The sequence below is a fragment of the Oncorhynchus kisutch genome, linkage group LG14 (genome assembly GCF_002021735.2).
Source record: "Oncorhynchus kisutch isolate 150728-3 linkage group LG14, Okis_V2, whole genome shotgun sequence".
NCBI classification, from domain to species: Eukaryota; Metazoa; Chordata; class Actinopteri; order Salmoniformes; family Salmonidae; genus Oncorhynchus; species Oncorhynchus kisutch.
The window spans coordinates 66,772,107-66,789,314 of NC_034187.2; positions in this window are offsets into that span (position 1 = coordinate 66,772,107).

Consider the following 17,208-nt stretch of genomic DNA (forward strand, 5'->3'; position numbering starts at 1 on the left):
CAGGAGAGGGGACCCACTGTGATTAACTAGTTTTACAGTAGAGGAGGGGACCCACTTTGATTAACTAGTTTTACAGTGAGGAGGGAATCCACTGTGATTAACTAGTTTTACAGTAGAGGAGGGGACCCACTTTGATTAACTAGTTTTACAGTAGAGGAGGGGACCCACTGTGATTAACTAGTTTTACAGTAGAGGAGGGGACCCACTGTGATTAACTAGTTTTACAGTAGAGGAGGGGACCCACTTTAGTTCCTCTAGTTCCTCCTCTTTAGTTCCTCTTCAGAGCAATATCATCTGAGATGTAAAGTCAGTCAATAAAAGATAAACACATAAAATTAAATGTTCCACTTATAATATTCTGCGTCGGCAGTTACATGCTTCATGATCAATACCTATTCATACATTTCTTCTTGCAACAAACATGAAGAGTTGTTTAGGTCACAGTTTGATATGTTGTTTTCGCAAGCAAGGGGTAGGCTGATGACATCACGCATTCCCATCAGACCAACTCCTCGAATGCTAGGAAAGTTGTCTAAAAAAACAGTATTTTGTTTCAAATGTATATTTTTGTTCCCTTTAGTGTGTGTACTTTACTGTATTTAGAGTTGGGATATCGCTTTTCAAATGTAAAAGTTCAGAAATCGCTGGAGGATGTCTTTCATTTGGTGATTTGCATTTGCCATTTTAATGTATATAAAAAAACAAAGAGAAGATTGCTTTAAGTTAAGGTTCAATTTAATGAAATCAAAGGCATATTTACAATAGTGTTGGAGCACAATCCTTTGTACAACAAACTTATCCACACACTAACTGTAGCAATTGGTTTATAATACAAGACATATTCACCGCAATTAGAATAAATGATTGGTCAACTTTTACACAAAATAGCTATGAACAATAATATACAGAGTGATATACAATAATAATAATAATAATAATAATAGTGTAACAGAACGGACCTGGGAAATAAATACAAATCAAACAAGAGTCCAAACCACTTCCATCTATGGAAATAGATTTTCAGCTATTTACTTCTGTGTGTGTGTCTGTAGAGTAACTTCCCCTTCTCCACCATACATCTCTGCTTTTCAGTCTCATAAAAGGCAGACTGCTGGAGCTCCCTCCAATGCCCTGTGCCAGGTACAGGGGAAACACTTTGGCTGGGCAGAAGATATTCCTGCCACTCCAGGAAAGCCGGTATGTGTGTGAGGGCTGTTGGGGCTTTGTTTCAGCGTTTAGTGGCAGAGCCTGTACAGACGGCCAGAGGGATGTTGCTCTGAGCATTTCCCCCTCCTCTTTCCTCTGTTCGCTCCTTCCTCACTGGCCCCCTCTGCTTCCAGGCCTCCAGCTCCCATTGATAAAAGACAGTGGCAGCAAAATCCTCAAATGGCATCCTTGAATTGGTGAGGCCTGCTGTGTAAGTGCAGGTGGCAGGGGATGTGACTGGGACACTGACCGTTTCACTCTCTGCAGTAACATAATGCCACAGCCGTGTGTCTCCAGGAGCTTCTCTGGGCTGGTGTTAAGAACAGAGCAGATCCACTCGTTTCAGGATCTCTTCCTCCCATGGTGTTTGGCCAGTAGTGCATCACTAGCAGCTCTAATGGGCTCGTCCATTGGCCGTGGTCCAAGATGAAGACGCAACCTCATCTCTTGACTGGCCCAGCAGAGAAGCTGTCAAAGAAAATCTGAAAGACACTAACCTAAATCAAGTGTGTGCTTGTGTATGTGAGACAGAATGAGGTAGTGCCTGCACACACATACAGTGGGGCAAAAAAGTATTTAGTCAGCCACCAATTGTGCAAGTTCTCCCACTTAAAAAGTTGAGAGAGGCCTGTAATTTTCATCATAGGTACACTTCAACTATGACAGACAAAATGAGAAAAAAAATCCAGAAATCACATTGTAGGATTTTTAATGAATTTATTTGCAAATTATGGTGGAAAATAAGTATTTGGTCACCTACAAACAAGCAAGATTTCTGGGTCTCACAGACCTGTAACTTCTTCTTTAAGAGGCTCCTCTGTCCTCCACTCGTTACCTGTATTAATGGTACCTGTTTGAACTTGTTATCAGTATAAAAGACACCTGTCCACAACCTCAAACAGTCACACTCCAAACTCCACTATGGCTAAGACCAAAGAGCTGTCAAAGGACACCAGAAACAAAATTGTAGACCTGCACCAGGCTGGGAAGACTGAATCTGAAAATTCTTCTCATTTTGTCTGTCATAGTTGAAGTGTACCTATGATGAAAATTACAGGCCTCTCTCATCTTTTTAAGTGGGAGAACTTGCACAATTGGTGGCTGACTAAATACTTTTTTGCCCCACTGTATGTGTGTGATATTTTTTTAATGTTTTTTTTATTTCACCTTTATATAGCCTGGTAGGCCAGTTGAGAACAAGTTCTCAACAAGTATCACCTGCATCCAGCAGGAACTCTTCAGAGTAATCCTCTTCTGTTGTGACAGGAGCTGGTACCAAACAGAAGCGGAACAGGACAGCCTGGGCCCTGTACTGCTGGAACCGGATTGGTCTCAGCAGAGAGGAGAGCAAGAAGGTCATGCATGTCGTTCCTCTCAAAGTAAATAGAGGCCCAACTACCTTAAATGAGAATAATTATAAAGCTAAACTATGTGAGTAAGTGAGTGTGTGATTGAGAGGCGGAGAGTGAACTGTGTGATCATGTCGCGGTGCTGTTTCTTTTTTGTTGCATTCAGTCACTAAATGCACATCTTGAGCTTTTCCCGAATGCTCTGTGTACTTTCGTGGCAATCCCTGGTGTGTGTGTTCATATGTCAACCTGACAGCCTTGTAGTATGACGTTTAGGGATTTGGCATCAACTACTACCAACAGTGTACAATAAAAAGGAGATCAATCATTCAGATCTGTACTGATACAGGCTTAATTATGTGACTATAGGGCTTAGAGAGCACTCAAGTTTAATAAGGAATGTAGGCTACTTCACAAGTGTGTAGGCACCCCTCCACTGTTTTGATATGCATTCATTGGCACAACCGTTTTTGACAAATGCATTGCACAGCCGTTGTTCCACCTGAATGTAGACTAAGCCTGCTCATGCTCCAATTCATGTCAGTCACTCTTAATCTAACTATGCGTGATCTTAATTTTACTCAATATGAAGTTATACCATTAAGCCAAAACCCTTTTTCTGGTCCTTCCTGCTAGGGTCAGGCGGCTTCACGTTCGGAAATGGAGGACCTAGAGTAATAGAATATTAACATTAAGTATGCATAACTTCTAAAGATATCCAGTAGCCATTCTGTTGTTGATTTACTTCTGTGTTTTGGGTCGTTGTTCTGTTGCATCGCCCAAATTCTGTTGAGCTTCAATTGGCGGACAGATAGCCTTACATTCTTCTGCAACATGTCTTGATAAAATTGGGAATTCATTTTTCCGTCGATGATAACAAGCTGTCCAGGCCCTGAGGCAGCAAAGCAGCCCTAAACCATGATGCTCCCTCCACCATACTTTACAGTTGGGATGAGGTTTTGATGTTGGTGTGCTGTACCTTTTCTTCTCCACACAGTGTTGTGTGCTCCTTCCAAACAACTCAACTTAGTTTCATCTGTCCACAGAATATTTTTTCAGGAGCCAGGGACGTCACTAGATATTCATGGCTGGGGGCTAAGCATCTTTAAGGGGGGTCTGGGCATACTCCCCCAGGATTTGTTTTAAAGCCCCCAAAACATATTTTCATCATGCATTTTTAGAGTAACAACGGGTGTAAAATCAATCAAAATAAGTTTATTTTTGGTCAAGGTTGGCTAAAAGTATACTTGTCTGATAGTTTGTGTTAGACACTGATCTAATATGACTAAATTAAATTATATCCAAATAAAGAAATTAAAGTCTGTCCCCATCCATCCAACACCAACAAAAGGCACAAAGATGGCTGTACTATCTAGCCAAAATACTTTTGGGATGTTATTTTGAGAGAGAGAAAGAGAAATGTGAAGACACGCAAGTCATATTATGCCATTAGAAAAAAAATCTTTATTTAAGTTTCACCGTTTTGTTAATTGTTGCCCTTTTGTTAATTATTGCTTAACCCAATAATTCAGACACATGGAACATCTAAGACAGTATCATCCACAATGGGACAAAACTAAATTCAGCTAATGAGCTAAATAGAAATGTAAATAATAATAATAATTAGGAATAAAATCTGATAAAAAAAGTAAGATCCCAAACAAATATTACAACCTAAATTACAAAACTGCTCCTCCTGCTTCTCTCTTTTGATGATTATTTTGTGGATGGACTCATCAAAGTGCACCTCCTACTGTTAAAGGTGGCAAAGCGGTCAATAACACTATTGTGGCTTAGTGGCCCAAGCACTTCACCCTCAATGGACATGACTGCAAGACTTGCAAGTATTTTCTGACCCATTGTCTTCCGCAACCAGGAGTGCAGCCGGCGCAGTGCACTAAAGGACCTTTCACAGGAGCAGCTGCTCACAGGGATTGTGAGGACAACCTGAATCCTTCAGAGAAGGAAACATATCATTATCTGGGAGGTTATGCACAGCAAGCATATCTTTGGGAGGATGTCCGGCCTCTCTTTTCCGGGGAAAGAAAGTTTTAGTCCACCAACATCTCTTCTGTTTTAACGTCAATACCGTAGTGCTTGGCAAACTCAGTTCAGCATGATGTATCTAGGAAGCTTTTTGAGTTGGGGCTGCATGCCTCTATGTCTTTTTAGGCCTGCTACCCCCATCATTATAGGTCTGTGCAACCCACTTTAGGCCTGCTACCCCCATCATTATAGGTCTGTGCAACCCACTTTAGGCCTGCTACCCCCATCATTATAGGTCTGTGCAACCCACTTTAGGCCTGCTACCCCCATCATTATAGGTCTGTGCAACCCACTTTAGGCCTGCTACCCCCATCATTATAGGTCTGTGCAACCCACTTTAGGCCTGCTACCCCCATCATTATAGGTCTGTGCAACCCACTTTAGGCCTGCTACCCCCATCATAGGTCTGTGCAATGCATTTTAGGCCTGCTACCCCCATCATTATAGGTCTGTGCAACCCACTTTAGGCCTGCTACCCCTCATTTGGAGCTGCTGTTGCAACTCATTTGCGATCGATTGGGCATCAAATGACTTGATTTCTGCTAGTGCTAGTAAACGCTCCTTAACTTTCCCCTCTGTCACAACCCTAACACATAGAGTCAACTGTTCAGACTGCCCATCCCTGGCCTCATCCGCCATAATTGCATACCTTCCAGACATTGACATCTCAGAGACCGTGGTGTCCATAATCTCTTGAGCACAGCATTCGATCATGTCATTCTGAGACTGGAGAGAGATACGTCGCATGTGATGGAGTATTGTACCTTTGCAGGAAAGGGTCAAACTCCTTCAAAAGCACCATACATTCACGAAAGTTCCCTCTATTTGTGCTTTCACTAGATTCATCATTGGCACAGAAAGAGAGTCCCTAACATTGAGGTGACCGCAACAATTCCGCAAAATAATCAAATGTAATGTTTTTGGAAAAACTCTACATGGAAAGCAGAAAGCTGCGTTTTTGTGGACAGAGGAGCTTTTTGAGTTGGGGCTGCATGCCTCTATGTCTTTGAGCAGACCTGCATCTACAGTCGAGAATCGCTGGTCAAGCTCACAAACCATCCTGTCTATGCAGGGGAGCAACAACTCTGTTTTCATTGTTTGGGAACATGACAATTCTGTGCCTAAACCCAAGGAGGTCTCTACCACAAAATCTCCCATTTTCCTTTGTTTGTGCTTTCTTGCTGCATCTGCCTCTGGAATATTGTGAATTTCACAGAGTGCTTTGGGTCTGTCATAAAGTTCTGTGGCGAATGCATCTGTGCGTTTGCCTATCAGTGTGTCACATACAGCTTGTTTGCTGAAACACGCTTCTGCCAGGTCTACAGTCTCTTTCTGGAGGAACTTGTGTCGTCCCTCAGTTATAGAAAGAAGGGACTGAAACATCAGTAGCAAATACTCGGTGGAGAACTGATGAAGCTTTGCTCTCAGACCAACAGCCATGTGGGATCCAATGGCAGATAGACAATCAAACAATAGCAGTTAAAGTGTCCAGGACTGCATTTATGGACCACAGCTGGCATGCCCAGCGAGTGTTTGAGAGCTGTAGAAGTTCAGCTGATGATATTCCAAGTTTGGACTGAGCATCTTTGAACTTGTGGTGGTTAAATAGGGATGTCCTGAAAAATGAATACACATTCTCCAAGAAACTGAAAAACTCAGCAGCCTCCAGAATACCCCTGCAAGTATGACACAACACCAAATTAAGCTCAGGAGCATAGCAGTGTACATAAATTGCCTCTGGATGCAGCACTCTGAAATGTGCTTGCACACCTCCTTTGGACCCACTCATGACAGCCGCACCATCATAGTACAATGCATTTTAGGCCTACCCCCATCATAGGTCTGTGCAACCCACTTTAGGCCTGCTACCCCCATCATAGGTCTGTGCAACGCATTTTAGGCCTGCTACACCCATCATAGGTCTGTGCAACGCATTTTAGGCCTGCTACCCCCATCATAGGTCTGTGCAACCCACTTTAGGCCTGCTACCCCCATCATAGGTCTGTGCAACCCACTTTAGGCCTGTTACCCCCATCATAGGTCTGTGCAACCCACTTTAGGCCTGCTACCCCCATCATAGGTCTGTGCAACCCACTTTAGGCCTGCTACCCCCATCATAGGTCTGTGCAACCCACTTTAGGCCTGCTACACCCATCATAGGTCTGTGCAACCCACTTTAGGCCTGCTACCCCCATCATAGGTCTGTGCAACCCACTTTAGGCCTGCTACACCCATCATATGTCTGTGCAACCCACTTTAGGCCTGCTACCCCCATCATAGGTCTGTGCAACCCACTTTAGGCCTGCTACCCCCATCATAGGTCTGTGCAACCCACTTTAGGCCTGCTACCCCCATCATTGGTCTGTGCAACCCATTTTAGGCCTGCTACCCCCATCATAGGTCTGTGCAACCCATTTTAGGCCTGCTACCCCCATCATTGGTCTGTGCAACCCATTTTAGGCCTGCTACCCCCATCATAGGTCTGTGCAACCCACATTAGGCCTGTTACCCCAATCATAGGTCTGTGCAACCCAGTTTAGGCCTGCTACCCCCATCATAGGTGTGTTTGGATCTGTTTGTTGTCCCTCCCTGTCTGGATCTGTTTGTTGTTCCTCTCTCTCTGGATCTGTTTGTTGTTCCTCTCTCTCTGGATCTGTTTGTTGTTCCTCTCTCTCTGGATCTGTTTGTTGTTCCTCTCTCTCTGGATCTGTTTGTTGTCCCTCTCTCTCTGGATCTGTTTGTTGTTCCTCTCTCTCTGGATCTGTTTGTTCTACCTCTCTCTCTGGATCTGTTTGTTGTTCCTCTCTCTCTGGATCTGTTTGTTGTTCCTCTCTCTCTGGATCTGTTTGTTGTCCCTCTCTCTCTGGATCTGTTTGTTGTTCCTCTCTCTCTGGATCTGTCTGTTGTTCCTCCCTGTCTGGATCTGTTTGTTGTTCCTCTCTCTCTGGATCTTTTTATTTTTCCTCTCTCTCTGGATCTGTTTGTTGTTCCTCCCTGTCTGGATCTGTTTGTTGTCCTTCCCTGTCTGGATCTGTTTGTTGTTCCTCTCTCTCTGGATCTGTTTGTTGTTCCTCCCTCTCTGGATCTGTTTGTTGTCCTTCCCTGTCTGGATCTGTTTGTTGTCCATCCCTGTCTGGATCTGTTTGTTGCCCTTCCCTGTTTGGATCTGTTTGTTGTCTCTCTCTCTCTGGATCTGTTTGTTGTTCCTCTCTCTCTCTGGATCTGTTTGTTGTCCCTCCCTGTCTGGATCTGTTTGTTGTTCCTCTCTCTCTGGATCTGTTTGTTCTACCTCTCTCTCTGGATCTGTTTGTTGTTCCTCTCTCTCTGGATCTGTTTGTTGTTCCTCTCTCTCTGGATCTGTTTGTTGTTCCTCTCTCTCTGGATCTGTTTGTTGTCCCTCTCTCTCTGGATCTGTTTGTTGTTCCTCTCTCTCTGGATCTGTCTGTTGTTCCTCCCTGTCTGGATCTGTTTGTTGTTCCTCTCTCTCTGGATCTTTTTGTTTTCCTCTCTCTCTGGATCTGTTTGTTGTTCCTCCCTGTCTGGATCTGTTTGTTGTCCTTCCCTGTCTGGATCTGTTTGTTGTTCCTCTCTCTCTGGATCTGTTTGTTGTTCCTCCCTCTCTGGATCTGTTTGTTGTCCTTCCCTGTCTGGATCTGTTTGTTGTCCATCCCTGTCTGGATCTGTTTGTTGCCCTTCCCTGTCTGGATCTGTTTGTTGTCTCTCTCTCTCTGGATCTGTTTGTTGTTCCTCTCTCTCTCTGGATCTGTTTGTTGTCCCTCCCTGTCTGGATCTGTTTGTTGTTCCTCTCTCTCTGGATCTGTTTGTTGTTCCTCTCTCTCTGGATCTGTTTGTTGTTCCTCTCTCTCTCTGGATCTGTTTGTTGTTCCTCTCTCTCTCTGGATCTGTTTGTTGTTCCTCCCTCTCTGGATCTGTTTGTTGTCCTTCCCTGTCTGGATCTGTTTGTTGTCCATCCCTGTCTGGATCTGTTTGTTGTTCCTCCCTGTCTGGATCTGTTTGTTGTCCCTCCCTGTCTGGATCTGTTTGTTGTCCCTCCCTGTCTGGATCTGTTTGTTGTCCCTCTCTCTGGATCTGTTTGTTGTTCCTCCCTGTCTGGATCTGTTTGTTGTTCCTCTCTCTCTGGATCTGTTTGTTGTTCCTCCCTGTCTGGATCTGTTTGTTGTTCCTCTCTCTCTGGATCTGTTTGTTGTTCCTCCCTGTCTGGATCTGTTTGTTGTTCCTCTATCTCTGGATCTGTTTGTTGTTCCTCCCTGTCTGGATCTGTTTGTTGTTCCTCTCTCTCTGGATCTGTTTGTTGTTCCTCCCTGTCTGGATCTGTTTGTTGTTCCTCTCTCTCTGGATCTGTTTGTTGTTCCTCTCTCTCTGGATCTGTTTGTTTTTCCTCCCTGTCTGGATCTGTTTGTTGTTCCTCTCTCTCTGGATCTGTTTGTTGTTCCTCCCTGTCTGGATCTGTTTGTTGTTCCTCTCTCTCTGGATCTGTTTGTTGTTCCTCTCTCTCTGGATCTGTTTGTTGTTCCTCCCTCTCTGGATCTGTTTGTTGTCCTTCCCTGTCTGGATCTGTTTGTTGTTCCTCCCTGTCTGGATCTGTTTGTTGTTCCTCTCTCTCTGGATCTGTTTGTTGTTCCTCCCTCTCTGGATCTGTTTGTTGTCCTTCCCTGTCTGGATCTGTTTGTTGTCCATCCCTGTCTGGATCTGTTTGTTGCCCTTCCCTGTCTGGATCTGTTTGTTGTCTCTCTCTCTCTGGATCTGTTTATTGTTCCTCTCTCTCTGGATCTGTTTGTTGTTCTTCTCTCTCTGGATCTGTTTGTTGTCCCTCCCTGTCTGGATCTGTTTGTTGTTCCTCCCTCTCTGGATCTGTTTGTTGTTCCTCTCTCTCTGGATCTGTTTCTTGTTCCTCTCTCTCTGGATCTGTTTGTTCTCCCTCACTGTCTGGATCTGTTTGTTGTTCCTCTCTCTTTGGATCTTTTTGTTTTTCCACTCTCTCTGGATCTGTTTGTTGTTCCTCCCTGTCTGGATCTGTTTGTTGTCCTTCCCTGTCTGGATCTGTTTGTTGTTCCTCTCTCTCTGGATCTGTTTGTTGTTCCTCCCTCTCTGGATCTGTTTGTTGTCCTTCCCTGTCTGGATCTGTTTGTTGTCCATCCCTGTCTGGATCTGTTTGTTGCCCTTCCCTGTCTGGATCTGTTTGTTGTCTCTCTCTCTCTGGATCTGTTTGTTGTTCCTCTCTCTCTCTGGATCTGTTTGTTGTCCCTCCCTGTCTGGATCTGTTTGTTGTTCCTCTCTCTCTGGATCTGTTTGTTGTTCCTCTCTCTCTGGATCTGTTTGTTGTTCCTCTCTCTCTCTGGATCTGTTTGTTGTTCCTCTCTCTCTCTGGATCTGTTTGTTGTTCCTCCCTCTCTGGATCTGTTTGTTGTCCTTCCCTGTCTGGATCTGTTTGTTGTCCATCCCTGTCTGGATCTGTTTGTTGTTCCTCCCTGTCTGGATCTGTTTGTTGTCCCTCCCTGTCTGGATCTGTTTGTTGTCCCTCCCTGTCTGGATCTGTTTGTTGTCCCTCTCTCTGGATCTGTTTGTTGTTCCTCCCTGTCTGGATCTGTTTGTTGTTCCTCTCTCTCTGGATCTGTTTGTTGTTCCTCCCTGTCTGGATCTGTTTGTTGTTCCTCTCTCTCTGGATCTGTTTGTTGTTCCTCCCTGTCTGGATCTGTTTGTTGTTCCTCTATCTCTGGATCTGTTTGTTGTTCCTCCCTGTCTGGATCTGTTTGTTGTTCCTCACTCTCTGGATCTGTTTGTTGTTCCTCCCTGTCTGGATCTGTTTGTTGTCCCTCTCTCTCTGGATCTGTTTGTTGTTCCTCTCTCTCTGGATCTGTTTGTTGTTCCTCCCTGTCTGGATCTGTTTGTTGTTCCTCTCTCTCTGGATGTTTGTTGTTCCCCCCTGTCTGGATCTGTTTGTTGTTCCTCTCTCTCTGGATCTGTTTGTTGTTCCTCTCTCTCTGGATCTGTTTGTTGTTCCTCTCTCTCTGGATCTGTTTGTTGTTCCTCCCTCTCTGGATCTGTTTGTTGTTCCTCTCTCTCTGGATCTGTTTGTTGTTCCTCTCTCTCTGGATCTGTTTGTTGTTCCTCCCTCTCTGGATCTGTTTGTTGTCCTTCCCTGTCTGGATCTGTTTGTTGTTCCTCCCTGTCTGGATCTGTTTGTTGTTCCTCTCTCTCTGGATCTGTTTGTTGTTCCTCCCTCTCTGGATCTGTTTGTTGTCCTTCCCTGTCTGGATCTGTTTGTTGTCCATCCCTGTCTGGATCTGTTTGTTGCCCTTCCCTGTCTGGATCTGTTTGTTGTCTCTCTCTCTCTGGATCTGTTTGTTGTCCCTCTCTCTCTGGATCTGTTTGTTGTTCCTCTCTCTCTGGATCTGTTTGTTCTACCTCTCTCTCTGGATCTGTTTGTTGTTCCTCTCTCTCTGGATCTGTTTGTTGTTCCTCTCTCTCTGGATCTGTTTGTTGTCCCTCTCTCTCTGGATCTGTTTGTTGTTCCTCTCTCTCTGGATCTGTCTGTTGTTCCTCCCTGTCTGGATCTGTTTGTTGTTCCTCTCTCTCTGGATCTTTTGTTTTTCCTCTCTCTCTGGATCTGTTTGTTGTTCCTCCCTGTCTGGATCTGTTTGTTGTCCTTCCCTGTCTGGATCTGTTTGTTGTTCCTCTCTCTCTGGATCTGTTTGTTGTTCCTCCCTCTCTGGATCTGTTTGTTGTCCTTCCCTGTCTGGATCTGTTTGTTGTCCATCCCTGTCTGGATCTGTTTGTTGCCCTTCCCTGTTTGGATCTGTTTGTTGTCTCTCTCTCTCTGGATCTGTTTGTTGTTCCTCTCTCTCTCTGGATCTGTTTGTTGTCCCTCCCTGTCTGGATCTGTTTGTTGTTCCTCTCTCTCTGGATCTGTTTGTTCTACCTCTCTCTCTGGATCTGTTTGTTGTTCCTCTCTCTCTGGATCTGTTTGTTGTTCCTCTCTCTCTGGATCTGTTTGTTGTCCCTCTCTCTCTGGATCTGTTTGTTGTTCCTCTCTCTCTGGATCTGTCTGTTGTTCCTCCCTGTCTGGATCTGTTTGTTGTTCCTCTCTCTCTGGATCTTTTTGTTTTTCCTCTCTCTCTGTATCTGTTTGTTGTTCCTCCCTGTCTGGATCTGTTTGTTGTCCTTCCCTGTCTGGATCTGTTTGTTGTTCCTCTCTCTCTGGATCTGTTTGTTGTTCCTCCCTCTCTGGATCTGTTTGTTGTCCTTCCCTGTCTGGATCTGTTTGTTGTCCATCCCTGTCTGGATCTGTTTGTTGCCCTTCCCTGTCTGGATCTGTTTGTTGTCTCTCTCTCTCTGGATCTGTTTGTTGTTCCTCTCTCTCTCTGGATCTGTTTGTTGTCCCTCCCTGTCTGGATCTGTTTGTTGTTCCTCTCTCTCTGGATCTGTTTGTTGTTCCTCTCTCTCTGGATCTGTTTGTTGTTCCTCTCTCTCTCTGGATCTGTTTGTTGTCCCTCTCTCTCTGGATCTGTTTGTTGTTCCTCTCTCTCTCTGGATCTGTTTGTTGTTCCTCCCTCTCTGGATCTGTTTGTTGTCCTTCCCTGTCTGGATCTGTTTGTTGTCCATCCCTGTCTGGATCTGTTTGTTGTTCCTCCCTGTCTGGATCTGTTTGTTGTCCCTCCCTGTCTGGATCTGTTTGTTGTCCCTCCCTGTCTGGATCTGTTTGTTGTCCCTCTCTCTGGATCTGTTTGTTGTTCCTCCCTGTCTGGATCTGTTTGTTGTTCCTCTCTCTCTGGATCTGTTTGTTGTTCCTCCCTGTCTGGATCTGTTTGTTGTTCCTCTCTCTCTGGATCTGTTTGTTGTTCCTCCCTGTCTGGATCTGTTTGTTGTTCCTCTATCTCTGGATCTGTTTGTTGTTCCTCCCTGTCTGGATCTGTTTGTTGTTCCTCTCTCTCTGGATCTGTTTGTTGTTCCTCCCTGTATGGATCTGTTTGTTGTTCCTCTCTCTCTGGATCTGTTTGTTGTTCCTCTCTCTCTGGATCTGTTTGTTTTTCCTCCCTGTCTGGATCTGTTTGTTGTTCCTCTCTCTCTGGATCTGTTTGTTGTTCCTCCCTGTCTGGATCTGTTTGTTGTTCCTCTCTCTCTGGATCTGTTTGTTGTTCCTCTCTCTCTGGATCTGTTTGTTGTTCCTCCCTCTCTGGATCTGTTTGTTGTCCTTCCCTGTCTGGATCTGTTTGTTGTTCCACCCTGTCTGGATCTGTTTGTTGTTCCTCTCTCTCTGGATCTGTTTGTTGTTCCTCCCTCTCTGGATCTGTTTGTTGTCCTTCCCTGTCTGGATCTGTTTGTTGTCCATCCCTGTCTGGATCTGTTTGTTGCCCTTCCCTGTCTGGATCTGTTTGTTGTCTCTCTCTCTCTGGATCTGTTTATTGTTCCTCTCTCTCTGGATCTGTTTGTTGTTCTTCTCTCTCTGGATCTGTTTGTTGTCCCTCCCTGTCTGGATCTGTTTGTTGTTCCTCCCTCTCTGGATCTGTTTGTTGTTCCTCTCTCTCTGGATCTGTTTCTTGTTCCTCTCTCTCTGGATCTGTTTGTTCTCCCTCACTGTCTGGATCTGTTTGTTGTTCCTCTCTCTTTGGATCTTTTTGTTTTTCCTCTCTCTCTGGATCTGTTTGTTGTTCCTCCCTGTCTGGATCTGTTTGTTGTCCTTCCCTGTCTGGATCTGTTTGTTGTTCCTCTCTCTCTGGATCTGTTTGTTGTTCCTCCCTCTCTGGATCTGTTTGTTGTCCTTCCCTGTCTGGATCTGTTTGTTGTCCATCCCTGTCTGGATCTGTTTGTTGCCCTTCCCTGTCTGGATCTGTTTGTTGTCTCTCTCTCTCTGGATCTGTTTGTTGTTCCTCTCTCTCTCTGGATCTGTTTGTTGTCCCTCCCTGTCTGGATCTGTTTGTTGTTCCTCTCTCTCTGGATCTGTTTGTTGTTCCTCTCTCTCTGGATCTGTTTGTTGTTCCTCTCTCTCTCTGGATCTGTTTGTTGTCCCTCTCTCTCTGGATCTGTTTGTTGTTCCTCTCTCTCTCTGGATCTGTTTGTTGTTCCTCCCTCTCTGGATCTGTTTGTTGTCCTTCCCTGTCTGAATCTGTTTGTTGTCCATCCCTGTCTGGATCTGTTTTGTTGTTCCTCCCTGTCTGGATCTGTTTGTTGTCCCTCCCTGTCTGGATCTGTTTGTTGTCCCTCCCTGTCTGGATCTGTTTGTTGTCCCTCTCTCTGGATCTGTTTGTTGTTCCTCCTGTCTGGATCTGTTTGTTGTTCCTCTCTCTCTGGATCTGTTTGTTGTTCCTCCCTGTCTGGATCTGTTTGTTGTTCCTCTCTCTCTGGATCTGTTTGTTGTTCCTCCCTGTCTGGATCTGTTTGTTGTTCCTCTATCTCTGGATCTGTTTGTTGTTCCTCTCCTGTCTGGATCTGTTTGTTGTTCCTCACTCTCTGGATCTGTTTGTTGTTCCTCCCTGTCTGGATCTGTTTGTTGTCCCTCTCTCTCTGGATCTGTTTGTTGTTCCTCTCTCTCTGGATCTGTTTGTTGTTCCTCCCTGTCTGGATCTGTTTGTTGTTCCTCTCTCTCTGGATGTTTGTTGTTCCTCCCTGTCTGGATCTGTTTGTTGTTCCTCTCTCTCTGGATCTGTTTGTTGTTCCTCTCTCTCTGGATCTGTTTGTTGTTCCTCTCTCTCTGGATCTGTTTGTTGTTCCTCCCTCTCTGGATCTGTTTGTTGTTCCTCTCTCTCTGGATCTGTTTGTTGTTCCTCTCTCTCTCTGGATCTGTTGGTTGTTCCCTCCCTCTCTGGATCTGTTTGTTGTCCTTCCCTGTCTGGATCTGTTTGTTGTTCCTCCCTGTCTGGATCTGTTTGTTGTTCCTCTCTCTCTGGATCTGTTTGTTGTTCCTCCCTCTCTGGATCTGTTTGTTGTCCTTCCCTGTCTGGATCTGTTTGTTGTCCATCCCTGTCTGGATCTGTTTGTTGCCCTTCCCTGTCTGGATCTGTTTGTTGTCTCTCTCTCTCTGGATCTGTTTGTTGGTCCTCTCTCTCTGGATCTGTTTGTTGTTCTTCTCTCTCTGGATCTGTTTGTTGTCCCTCCCTGTCTGGATCTGTTTGTTGTTCCTCCCTCTCTGGATCTGTTTGTTGTTCCTCTCTCTCTGGATCTGTTTCTTGTTCCTCTCTCTCTGGATCTGTTTGTTCTCCCTCACTGTCTGGATCTGTTTGTTGTTCCTCTCTCTTTGGATCTTTTTGTTTTTCCTCTCTCTCTGGATCTGTTTGTTGTTCCTCCCTGTCTGGATCTGTTTGTTGTCCTTCCCTGTCTGGATCTGTTTGTTGTTCCTCTCTCTCTGGATCTGTTTGTTATTCCTCCCTCTCTGGATCTGTTGTTGTCCTTCCCTGTCTGGATCTGTTTGTTGTCCATCCCTGTCTGGATCTGTTTGTTGCCCTTCCCTGTCTGGATCTGTTTGTTGTCTCTCTCTCTCTGGATCTGTTGTTGTTCCTCTCTCTCTCTGGATCTGTTGTGTTGTCCCTCCCTGTCTGGATCTGTTTGTTGTTCCTCTCTCTCTGGATCTGTTTGTTGTTCCTCTCTCTCTGGATCTGTTTGTTGTTCCTCTCTCTCTCTGGATCTGTTTGTTGTCCCTCTCTCTCTGGATCTGTTTGTTGTTCCTTCTCTCTCTCTGGATCTGTTTGTTGTTCCTCCCTCTCTGGATCTGTTTGTTGTCCTTCCCTGTCTGGATCTGTTGTTGTCCATCCCTGTCTGGATCTGTTTGTTGTTCCTCCCTGTCTGGATCTGTTTGTTGTCCCTCCCTGTCTGGATCTGTTTTGTTGTCCCTCCCTGTCTGGATCTGTTTGTTGTCCCCTCTCTGGATCTGTTTGTTGTTCCTCCCTGTCTGGATCTGTTTGTTGTTCCTCTCTCTCTGGATCTGTTTGTTGTTCCTCCCTGTCTGGATCTGTTTGTTGTTTCCTCTCTCTCTGGATCTGTTTGTTGTTCCTCCCTGTCTGGATCTGTTTGTTGTTCCTCTATCTCTGGATCTGTTTGTTGTTCCTCCTGTACTGGATCTGTTTGTTGTTCCTCCCTCTCTGGATCTGTTTGTTGTCCTCCCTGTCTGGATCTGTTTGTTGTTCCTCTCTCTCTGGATCTGTTTGTTGTTCCTCTCTCGGATCTGTTTGTTGTTCTCTGCCCTGTCTGGATTGTTTGTTGTTCCTCTCTCTCTGGATCTGTTTGTTGTTCCTCCCTGTCTGGATCTGTTGTTGTTCTCTCTCTCTGGATCTGTTTGTTGTTCCTCTCTCTCTGGATCTGTTTGTTGTTCCTCTCTCTCTGGATCTGTTTGTTGTTCCTCCCTCTTGGATCTGTTTGTTGTCCTTCCCTGTCTGGATCTGTTTGTTCTACCTCCCTGTCTGGATCTGTTTGTTGTCCTCCATGTCTGGATCTGTTTGTTGTCCCTCTCTCTGGATCTGTTTGTTGTTCCTCCCTGTCTGGATCTGTTTGTTGTTCCTCTCTCTCTCTGGATCTGTTTGTTGTTCCTCCCTGTCTGGATCTGTTGTTGTTCCTCTCTCTCTGGATCTGTTTGTTGTTCCTCCCTGTCTGGATCTGTTTGTTGTTCCTCTATCTCTGGATCTGTTTGTTGTTCCTCCCTGTCTGGATCTGTTTGTTGTTCCTCCCTCTCGGGATCTGTGTTTGTTGTTCCTCCCTGTCTGGATCTGTTTGTTGTTCCTCTCTCTCTGGATCTGTTTGTTGTTCCTCTCTCTCTGGATCTGTTTGTTGTCCTCCCTGTACTGGATCTGTTTGTTTGTTCCTCTCTCTCTGGATCTGTTTGTTGTTCCTCCCTGTCTGGATCTGTTTGTTGTTCCTCTCTCTCTGGATCTGTTTGTTGTTCCTCTCTCTCTGGATCTGTTGTTGTTCCTCTCCTCTCTGGATCTGTTTGTTGTTCCTCCCTCTCTGGATCTGTTTGTTGTCCTTCCCTGTCTGGATCTGTTTGTTCTACCTCCCTGTCTGGATCTGTTTGTTGTTCCTCCCTGTCTGGATCTGTTTGTTGTTCCTCTCTCTCTGGATCTGTTTGTTGTTCTTCGCTCTCTGGATCTGTTGTTGTCCCTCCCTGTCTGGATCTGTTTGTTGTTCTCCCTCTCTGGATCTGTTGTTGTTCCTCTCTCTGGATCTGTTTCTTGTTCTCTCTCTCTGGATCTGTTTGTTTCCCTCCTGTCTGGATCTGTTGTTGTTCCTCTCTCTCTGGATCTGTTTGTTTTTCCTCCCTCTCTGGATCTGTTTGTTGTTCCTCCCTGTATGGATCTGTTGTTGTCCTCCCTGTCTGGATCTGTTTGTTGTTCCTCTCTCTCTGGATCTGTTTGTTGTTCCTCCCTCTCTGGATCTGTTGTTGTCTTCCCTGTCTGGATTGTTTGTTGTCCATCCCGTCTGGATCTGTTTGTTGCCCTCCCTGTCGGATCTGTTGTGTCTCTCTCTCTCTGGTTCTGTTGTGTTTCTCTCTCTCTCTGATCTGTTTGTTGTCCTCTCTCTCTGGATCTGTTTGTTGTTCCTCTCTCTCTGGATCTGTTTGTGTCTCCCTCTCTGGATCTGTTGTTGTCCTCCCTGTCTGGAT